The sequence below is a fragment of the Gobio gobio genome, assembly GCF_949357685.1.
Source record: "Gobio gobio genome assembly, chromosome: 5".
Classification (NCBI taxonomy): Eukaryota; Metazoa; Chordata; class Actinopteri; order Cypriniformes; family Gobionidae; genus Gobio; species Gobio gobio.
Window position 1 is genome coordinate 43,560,188 of NC_137101.1, and position 10,584 is coordinate 43,570,771.

Here is a 10,584-nt window from a genome sequence, read left to right on the forward strand (position 1 = left end):
TGAAAACAGTGGAGTCATTCAGGTTCCTGGGCACCACCATCTCTCAGGACCTGAAGTGGGACATTCACATTGCCTCCATTGGGAAAAAGGCCCAACAGAGGTTATACTTCCTCCGCCAACTGAGGAAGTTCAATCTGCCACAGGAACTGCTGAAACGGTTTTATTCTGCCATCATTGAATCCATCCTATGCACTTCAATTACCGTCTGGTACAGCTCAGCTACCAGATCTGACCTCAGGAGACTACAGAGGGTAGTGCGGTCTGCTGAGCGAATCACTGGTACAACCCTCCCTACTCTCCAAAATCTGTACTTATCCAGAGTACGTAAAAGGGCTGGAAAAATCACTCTGGACCGCTCTCATCCAGCACACTCCCTCTTCCAACTGTTGCCATCCGGTCGACGCTACAGAGCACTGAGCACCAGAACGACCAGGCACAGGAACAGTTTCTACCCTCAGGCAATCCATCTCATGAACACTTCACAATAAACGAGAAACTCACACACGTATACACACACACACACACACACACACACACAATTGTACATTCCTTTTATTCACTTATTTTTAACACACTTATTTACATTTCTAATTTAAACCTATAATACGTGTACATAGTATGTTGCTTATTTAATTTCTTTTTAATTTTTATATTGGGTCTATGCTATTTTGTACATTGTCTGTATATTTGTATATTGTAATTTTTATTTTTTATTTTTATTATCTGTGTCTTGTCACTGTCATTCTGTGCACTGTGGAGCTTCTGTCACTACAACAAATTCCTAGTTTGTGTAAACATACCTGGCAATAAAGCTCATTCTGATTCTGATTCTGATATCACAATATTATGTTTGGCGATACTGTATCGATTCTCAAAAACACTGTATCGATATTTATATATTTATTTAATTACATCCAAGATTCGTGGCATTGTGTTCGGTTTAAACCACAGACTGTATAAAACCCAACCGCTAGATGGCAATGTTATCTCAGAACGTAACTGACACGCAGCCGGAGAAGCGCGAGATGAAGGTGCGTGCATCGCTGCTAGTGTTGTATTAGCAAACCCAGCTCACAAGACGATAGAATTATTTCGCTCCCGCAGTATACAGAGATGAAGTGTGGACTCATTTTGGCTTCAGCTATAAAGAAGCCACTAAGGAAATCGACAAGTGTCATTTTGTTTGCAAAATAGGCCAAGTTAAAATCCAATACTCGGGAAACGCATTGAATCCGAGAGCTCGATCGCTTAACATCCCAACGTTATCCGCGCTGCTGCGAAGAGTTTCGATAGAATATGTTCAGCATGTTTTCCTCTCAGTAACAAAATAAACACACAACAAAATTGACAGCGGTGGCAGCAGAACAAAAGCATCTGATCATAGCGATGTGGATATAGATGCACCAGCTCTGCAGTTCAGTATTTTAAATAGCACTTTATACAATAGACTGCTTTAAAGCAAACAGCTTTACAGTATTAAATACAGCCCCAAATCAGAAAAAGTTGGGACAGTATGGAAAACGCCAAAAAAAAAAAAAAAAAAAAAAGTGATTTCTAAATTTACTTTGACTTGTATTTTATTGCAGACAATATGAACACAAAATATTTCATGTTTTGTCTTGTCAACTTCATGTCATTTGTAAATATGCGTCCTTTCCTGTCATTCAGACCTGCAACACATTTCAAAAAAAGTTGGGACAGGAGCAATTTAGGGCTAGTAATGAGGTAAAATGGTTAAATAATGATGTGATTTGAAACAGGTGATGTCAACAGGTGATTGTAATTATGATTTGGTACAAAAGCAGCATCCAAGAAAGGTCTAATCCTTTAGGAGCAAAGATGGGCAGAGGATCGCCAGTTTGCCAACAAATACGTGAGAAAATTATTGAAATGTTTAAAAACAATGTTCCTCAAAGAAAGATAGGAAGAGATTTGGATATTTCACAGTGCATAACATAATTAAAAGATTCCAGGAATCTGGAGGAATTTCAGTGCGTAAAGGACAAGGGCGCAAGCCTAAGCTGAACAACCGTGATCTCCAATCCCTCAGGCAGCACTGCATCAAGAATCGTCATTCATCTATAAGCGATATCACCACATGGGCTCAGGACTACTTTGGCAAACCTTTGTCAAGTACCACAATACATAGTTACATCCACAAATGCCAGTTAAAACTGCACTGTGCCAAAAGGAAGCCCTATGTTAACAGTGTCCAGAAGCGCCGTCGACTTCTCTGGGCTCGGAGGCATCTGGGATGGACCATCACACAGTGGAAACGTGTACTGTGGTCAGATGAATCAGTATTTGAGGTATTTTTGGGAGGAATGGATGTTGTGTGCTCCGGATCAAAGAAGAAAAGGATCATCCAGACTGTTACCAGCAACAAGTCCAAAAGCCAGGGTCTGTCATGGTATGGGGTTGTGTCAGTGCCCTTGGCAAAGGGAACTTGCACTTCTGTGAAGGCACCATTAATGCTGAAAAGTACATAGAGTTTTTGGAGCATAATATGCTCCCTTCAAGAAGATATCTTTTCCAGGGACGTCCATGCATATTTCAACAAGACAATGCAAAACCACATTCTGCACACATTACAAAGTCCTGGCTGCGGAGGAAGAGGGTACGGGTACTTGACGGGCCTGCCTACAGTCCCGACCGGTCTCCAATAGAGAATGTGTGGCGCATTTTGAAGCGCAAAATGCGACAACGAAGACCCCGTACTGTTGCCCACCTTAAGACTTGTTTGCAGGAAGAATGGGACAAAATTACACCTGAAACACTTCATCACTTGGTGTCTTCAGTCCCTAAACGTCTTTTAAGTGTTGTGAAAAGGAATGACAACATTACAAAGTGGTAAATGCTTTACTGTCCCAACTTTTTTTTAAATGTGTTGCAGGTCTGAATGACAGGAAAGGATGCATATTTACAAATGACATGAAGTTGACCAGACAAAACATGAAATATTTTGTGTTCATATTGTCTACAATGAAATACAAGTCAAAGTAAATTTAGAAATCACTTTTTTTTTTATTTGCGTTTTCCATACTGTCCTAACTTTTTCTGATTTGGGGTTGTATAAAACAATCAGTCATTCAGTCATGGAATGGACTATGCACTTTCTGTTGTTAAATAGTTTAGAAATTAAAAACTGTTATACTGTGAACCTTTAAAACATATACACATAAAGAATCCTGCAGTCACTTTTCCTGCATTTCCCTTTACTTGGATTGCACAAAATGGTGATTAGTGATATAAATGATACTGTATTAATAAAATAAAATAATTACTTGTCAGGTTATGCATATGGTTGTGTTCTTTATTTTTTTAAATTAGATCTTTCTATTAAAAAAAAGAAATATCGTCATATATTGCCTTTCTTACAATATCGCAATATATAACAATATATCGTATCTTAACCCCTGTATCGTGATACGTATCGTATCGCCAGATTCTTGGCAATACACAGCCCTAGTACTCGGTGTGTTTTGACCGCAGGAACCAGGGTCTAAATGAAGTTCCAGGTAAATATTTCCTGCTCCCAATGTCGTACTTTTTCAAAGTTCAGGAACTTTCGGGGTGGGACTTGGACGGTGAACATGCTGATTGGTTGAGCTCACGCAGCGTTTTATTTCAACCGGCATTTTCAAAAGTCTTTTGCGAGGTTCGTTCTGCGTTCAGTAAATATCAGTCTTGCTCTTTCTGTCTGATGGCATGCGTTTGTCTCAGCCGTCTCACGGTCAATGTCCGTAATAGCTGATTATAACATACGTTGTCTTATTTTAAATCTAGCTTTACGAGCTTTCAGAATACGCTTTAGTATCAGTGCTCATCTCTTTTCCGCCATTTTGTTAATTACCTCTTTAGTAAACCAATACATAACAAGTATGGAGGAGATGCAAGCAGCCCTGCTTTTGCTGGTTATTGTTGCAGACAGTATCGCGCAAAAGTGATTACTGTCCGTCGCTGACTGGGAGGAGCAGGCGCACGCAGTCCTACATCACCGACTAATTTGCCTAATCGTCACAGTACTTTAGACCACAGTGGAAACGCAGACAGTAGCAGGTCTGGGCGAAAAAAAGTTCCTGGTATAAATTGTTCCGGGTAATTTCGGTGGAAACGGGGCTTAAACTATTAATCACACATAAACATGTTTCATATCATTTACAGATCTTCTTGTTCCAAGTTGTTTGTCTAACATGATCTCATGAGCTTATTAGTACGCAAAGTCAGTTTGGCATACTTGCGTTTGCATAAACACAAACATGCATCAAGGGCATATGCACAGCTAGCTTCTAAATCAGTTTTACATATGAACACTTTTGGAAAGTACAAATGTTTTCTTTATTCTACTTCTCCCCAGAATGAATTCTCATGTGGACTTTAAGATTTCCATCTTGACTGAAACTGTCTCCACAGTGAGGGCAGATGAAAGACTTCTCTCCAGTATGAATTCTCATGTGGCCTTTAAGATGCTCTTTTTGTCTGAAACTCATTCCACACTGTTGGCAGGTGAAAGGTTTCTCTCCAGTGTGAGTTCTGACATGAACTTTAAGGTGTCCATTTTGATTGAAAATTACTCCACAATGTTGGCAGGGGTAAAGCTTCCTTCTACTGTGAACTCTCAAGTGGACTTCAAGGTTTTCATGCTTTTTGAAATGTAGTCCACACAGTTGGCAGGTGAAATCACCTATAGTTCCTGTCTTTTGAGCACTTTTTCGTGAGGTAGTTTTTTCAGTCGGTGAGCAACTAAAAGATTTTTTAAGATGATGTGTCCTGTACTGATCTTTCTTTTCCATTTCATTCAGATCTTGACTCTCCTCTTTCAATGGCATCAGGTCTAACACGAAAAAAGACAAAAGTTAATCATAGTTTAATCCCACTAAGCAACAGACATCAAAACATTTAGACACGTAAAACATTAAAACTAATAACATGTATACTGGATCATATAGTTGCATTCGCACCACCAATGTGAACTCTGAAGTGGTATACGGTGTCAAAAAAGCCAGTAGTGAGTAACACACAGTACCACGTATGTGGAAAATATCTACGATATTAGGGACTTTTAAGCAACAGCTGCGAATGGAACAGCTACGGCGACCGGAAGTATGCTGTCACACCGCCGTAGCCGAGAACGCAAAAATCACAGCTAAGCAATGGTAAACAAGACGCCGCAGTGCAGCAGTCAGTCATTTATTGAAATGCAAACAAAAATTCATTTAAAAAAGCAAGAGAAGGATTGCTTTTGGCTTTACATAATAATGTATTGTCAGAAGAAAAGTTTTTACTCATGTATGATGCCAGTAAGTCTAAAAACCTAGATTTACAGTGTAAGTGATACTTGACTTTTAACTTTGCTTACATGGAAGAAGAGTGCTTAAAAGAATTTCGTGTCAGAAAATGTGACCTACCAATTCTGGTAGGTGTTCTCAGGATTCCCAACGAGATTGTTTGTGATCAGAAGTGTTATGCGAGGAGTCACGGCGCACACTCCTTAAAGGTTTAGTTCACCCAAAAATGTGTTAAAAAGTTAGCCCATGATTTACTCACCCTCAAGTCATCCTAGGTGTATATGACTTTCTTCTTTCAGACGAATACAATCTGAGTTATATTAAAAATGCCCTGGCTCGTCCAAGCTTTATAATGGCATTGAAAGGGAAGTTCTGTTTTGAAGTCCATAAGAGTATCCCCTGAAGCAATGTAAAGGAGCATCGCAAGCTTGGACGCCTCACGCAGATAGGGCTGGGCAATAAACTAAAGCCCCTCTTCCCTTATATTGAAATCCTCCGCCATTTCTCTTTAAAAAATCTTGTTTTATCTTCTAATTCATGACTGGTGTTTTGTTTTGCTTTGCCAATACGGACGCATCTAGGGTTACTCTTTCGCTGTAAATCGATGCGTACCGCGGTCCGCCGGAAGTTAGTTATTTTAGGTTTCAGTTATTTTTCGGTTTATTTTCGAAACTGTTACTCCAGTTGTCTGGTAACTGTTTGAATTTTGACAATGCATGGTTATGAGAATGTGATATGGCTTTGTGCGATCATCAAATCACAACCGTTGTGTTGTAACTATATAAATATACAGACTGACGTGCTGCAGGTTTCAGAGTAAAGCACAACATTGTGTTCATTTTCAATTTAAATTCATAGTAAATGCTACTCTGTAAGTGAGGAACAGGAACGCAACATACTCCAATCTTCCCAAATGCGTAATATGAGTCGTTTATAAATATGCTGTTGTCAACAAAGAAATGTTAAGGTACGTGTCAGGGTTAGGGGTTAATATCATAGATATGTATTCACCTTATTTTCCACGACAACAAGGGTGAAGTTTCCAACAAGGGAAACTTCCGGCTGAGAGGGACCTAAGCTAGTTGCTTGCCATAACGATAAAATAGATGATTACAGACAGCAAATATGTCACGTATTATATGCTTAGTTAGGGGCTGCCATAACAATTGGATTAAGAGGAGAGAACAATTGCACCCATGATCTTACAAACACAGTGTGGAGCGGTCGGAGTGTAGTGGTGCACTTTAATTTACACCCATCACCTTAAAGATGAGGAGCACCTGAGGCAAAAGAATGGCGGAAGGCGCTAAACTTAAAGTGCCCTTATGTGTGTTCGTACCATTTCATGGACGGGAAGCCGACTAACGAACACCCTTACCTTGAGAAATGGCTCGGCTACGATAAAGAAGTCACGCCAGGTGCAGGTTGTCAGACTAAGGTAAGCTAACTAAGCTAGCTATGTGCTTCTTAGTTAGATTTGTGAAGTCCGTTCTATGAATACATTTAACCCTTGTACGTCAATTAAATAAAAGTAGGTACACATAGGTCTGTAGTGGACACAAATGTCTGTGTCAAAAAAGTCATACAAATTTGAAGCTTGGGAGCACCGATTTAAGAAGTTATTTTTTAAAGAAGACCCATGGCAGATTATTGTTGAAATAAACTTAAACCTCTATTACTTTTTTTATGATTTATGAACATAACTTTATATAAAATATATATTTTTATGAAACATGTTGAACTCGAAAACTGCTTGAAAATCGTTGATATCTCAAATTAGATTTCAGTTAGAGTATACATATATACACTGTATTAGTTTTAATATAACTTTATACTTACTTTCAGTAAGTTAGTTTGAGCGCAGTACCAGATTTTACCCATTAGATGCCAGCAAAGCTCCACTGGTACACAGAGTTTTCTCTCAGATATTACAAGCACTCAAAAACATTTTCAGTTCATTTCTTGTGTTTATACTGTCTTTGACATTCTTCAAAAAAATATCCTTAATTTCTGTAGAGCTGGACATTTTAATTAGGATCAAATGAGCGAGTTCAGCTTTGAGAATGAAACCAACCTGTTTGTTCCTCAGTTTCTTCATGTTTCACTCTGAATGTTTCTTCAATCTTCATTTCTTCTACAATCTTCACGTCTTCACTCTCCTCTTTAATAAACTCCATCTTTATAATAGTGTCACATGGATCTCAGTCGCTTCACCAGGAGTTTTTCATTTGTCCTGTTCAAGATGAGAATAATTAACAGAAAGAAAAATAAATCCAAACTAAATCTCTGGGTCCTAAATCTCTCTTAGTTAGGGATGGGCGATACCACTTATTTTGTTTTCGATGCAATACCAATACTTTCAAGGCCAGTATCACCAGATATCGATACCTCTAAACTTTTATGTTTTAACATTATATTTGGGCATTTTAACATTCAATACGCCTTAATTGCATTAGATTATATTTTTGTGTACACATGGTTAAAATGTTTACTTGCAGTGGTAACCATGGAAATCTATATAAGTGTAGTTCAACTCTGGTCACAGTAGAAAAGGTTTATTTTCATAAGGGACTGCCATTGACAGGCTGTTCAAATCCTTTTTATTCTGACAGTGTATGATTCATAATAACATTCGTTACAGAATAGAACATGATCAAAGTTAACTTTTAAAGTTCAATTTTAGTGCTGGGCAAACGATTACATTTTCAGTGATTCAAGTTGAAAAAATTAAGAGTGTTCAATGCAGGCCTGGCCATCTCCGCTGAATAACAGAATAGGACTCCGGTTCTATTTTTGTGGGTTTCTGGAACCCGGGGCCAGAATTGAGAGGGACGGCCGGGGGCATTCGTATTGCGCCGCTAGAGGTGAAATTCTTGGACTGATGCTTTCGTTTTTCGTCCGTCTTGCACTTGCCAAGAATGTTTTCATTAATCAAGAACGAAACTCGGAGGTTTGAAGGCGATCAGATACTGTCATAGTTCCGACCGTAAACGATGCCGACGCCGTTATTCCCATGACCCACCGGGCAGCGTGCGAGAAACCACGAGTCTTTGGGTTTCAGGGGGAGTATGGTTGCAAAGCTGAAACTTAAGTTTGTGTTTACATAATATATGTGTGTCTACTGCATCTAATTATTATGCATATTTGAACACACACACACACACACACACACATTTAAGAAATATTTGCATAAATATCATTTAAAAATAGATATTTGACATATAAACATGTATTAAACATAATACATATGTTATGCGTCCAATTCGATGCATATTTTTCCTAATAACAAAAACAAACCTATAATATATATTTTTTGTTTTGGAAAAGTCATTCATTCAAATGAAGTAAAACTGATTTAAGACTAGGTTGAAGTTCATTTTAACACTTAGACATCAAGACATCTCATGCCTAATGTGTCTTTCACAGGATATATTCTGTGAACAATTTTAAATGACACTTCTTTGGTTTTATTTGTTACACAATACCGACTAAGAAATTCCCCAAAATATCCCCACTCAAATGAGGGAAACATATTAACCTATTTTAACTAATTTAGATGGAGGAGAAGAGATATAAACATAAAGAGATCGATTCGATTGGTCATTGCATTTATCATTAATTAAATCAATTTTTTTATTTATTTAAGTTTTATCTAAACACAAATGTTTGGAGAAATTCTATTTAAAATAATTGCTACTATTTACAATTTATTTAAAAAACGTATAATTTTCTAAGATGCAGTTAACACAGACTCAAACCAATGTCTAAAACAATTAAGGTAATACATTATTAGTTGGTCAGTTGTTGAATTCAGATGGTCAACTTTTGAGTATTAGCTACTGAACTATGAATTACATTTAAGTAAAGAATATTGTATTGTCATGAATTCTATTTCTGCCCAAATTCATCAGTCAGAGCAATAGATATGGACCTAGATAACCTGATTAGACAAAAACACTCAAAACTAACACTAACGTTACAGAGAATGAAAATTATACACACCCTTAATATATTAGGAAGTTTAGCTATTTAATGATTTGTAGAAATCTAGATAAAAATGGAAATAGCGCTTCGAATCACTGAAGCATTTGTTGTGAATCAATCGGTTCAATCCGTTTCTCTCGTCTCTCGCCAGAGACTGAATTCATGTTTAAACTGATTCACGATAAAAAGCGAAATTAGACGCTCCTTCTGTTACACACGAGTTTAATTCTGTTATTTTCTAACACAACGCTGATAAATGTTGGATGAAGCAATGCATTGTTACATTTAATAATTCATCATTCATTCTGCTTTGCTTTAAACACTTTAAAAGCTTAAAACACAAACCTTTCTTCAGCCGAATCACAACAGATGCAGGAGCGCGTCGCCGCTTTATGACGTCACACCACCACACCAAAATAAAAGTCCAGTTCACACACTGCTGCGTCTAAAATCACAAAAGTGCATAGACTTTTATATTTTATATATACGAAACTATGACAAAATTCATACTCAAATGTAATATTGAAATACATTAAAAAGCACAATGGTAAGTTAATGATACAGTTCACATTGAGAGGGAAAAATATAAATTAAAGCAATCGCACAATGCAGTCACTTCATTTTTTTGTGTCTGAATTAATTACTTCTTATTACTTATTTTCCATGTAGACTCACATATACAGTCACAGTAGTTGTGTTCATTGTCCCATCCAGACGATTCAGTCACTAGCCTGTCCCTGAGATTTATCCACTCCAGTGTCTCTCCGGTTAATCCACTGTCCCAGAGTCATCCATTAGTTCTGCTGTTTCTTCAATCTGCCATAGATCAGCATTAAAGGGATAGTTCACCAGCAGATGAATATCCTCTCATCATTTACTCTCACCCTCATGACACACACACACACACACACACACACACACACACACACACACACACACACACACACACACACACTGTTAAAAATAGTGTACAATTACAGTAAAAACTGTCCAATAGCTACAGTAACAGACTATAATAATCCAAAATAGTGTATCACCATATGTTAAATTAGCCTAAATCAAGACACATTACACAACTTTAATTTTTATTGCCTTTAAAACATTAAAAAAAAGTATAATTACTGAGGAAATAAATACCATAACTTCACAAGCAAATAACAGGGTTTCTGTGGGTCCTTAAAGGGTTAGTTCACCCAAAAATGAAAATTCTGTCATTAATTACTTACCCTCATGTCGTTCGACACCCGTCAGACCTCCGTTCATCTTCGGAACAGAAATGAAGATATTTTAGTTGAAATCTGATGGCTCTGAA

At 37.6% G+C, this 10,584-nt stretch overlaps 1 long non-coding RNA gene across 1 annotated transcript; it reads right to left on the reverse strand.

The window, feature by feature from the left end:
* Window positions 1–3,007: 3,007 nt before the first annotated feature.
* LOC307126548 lies at window positions 3,008–9,680 on the reverse strand. The gene is made up of 3 exons (XR_013816504.1): window positions 9,618–9,680; window positions 7,363–7,521; window positions 3,008–4,834 (listed from the first exon to the last, which is right to left on the reverse strand). It is a non-coding gene; the product is annotated as an uncharacterized lncRNA (long non-coding RNA).
* Between the last annotated feature and the right edge of the window lie 904 nt (window positions 9,681–10,584).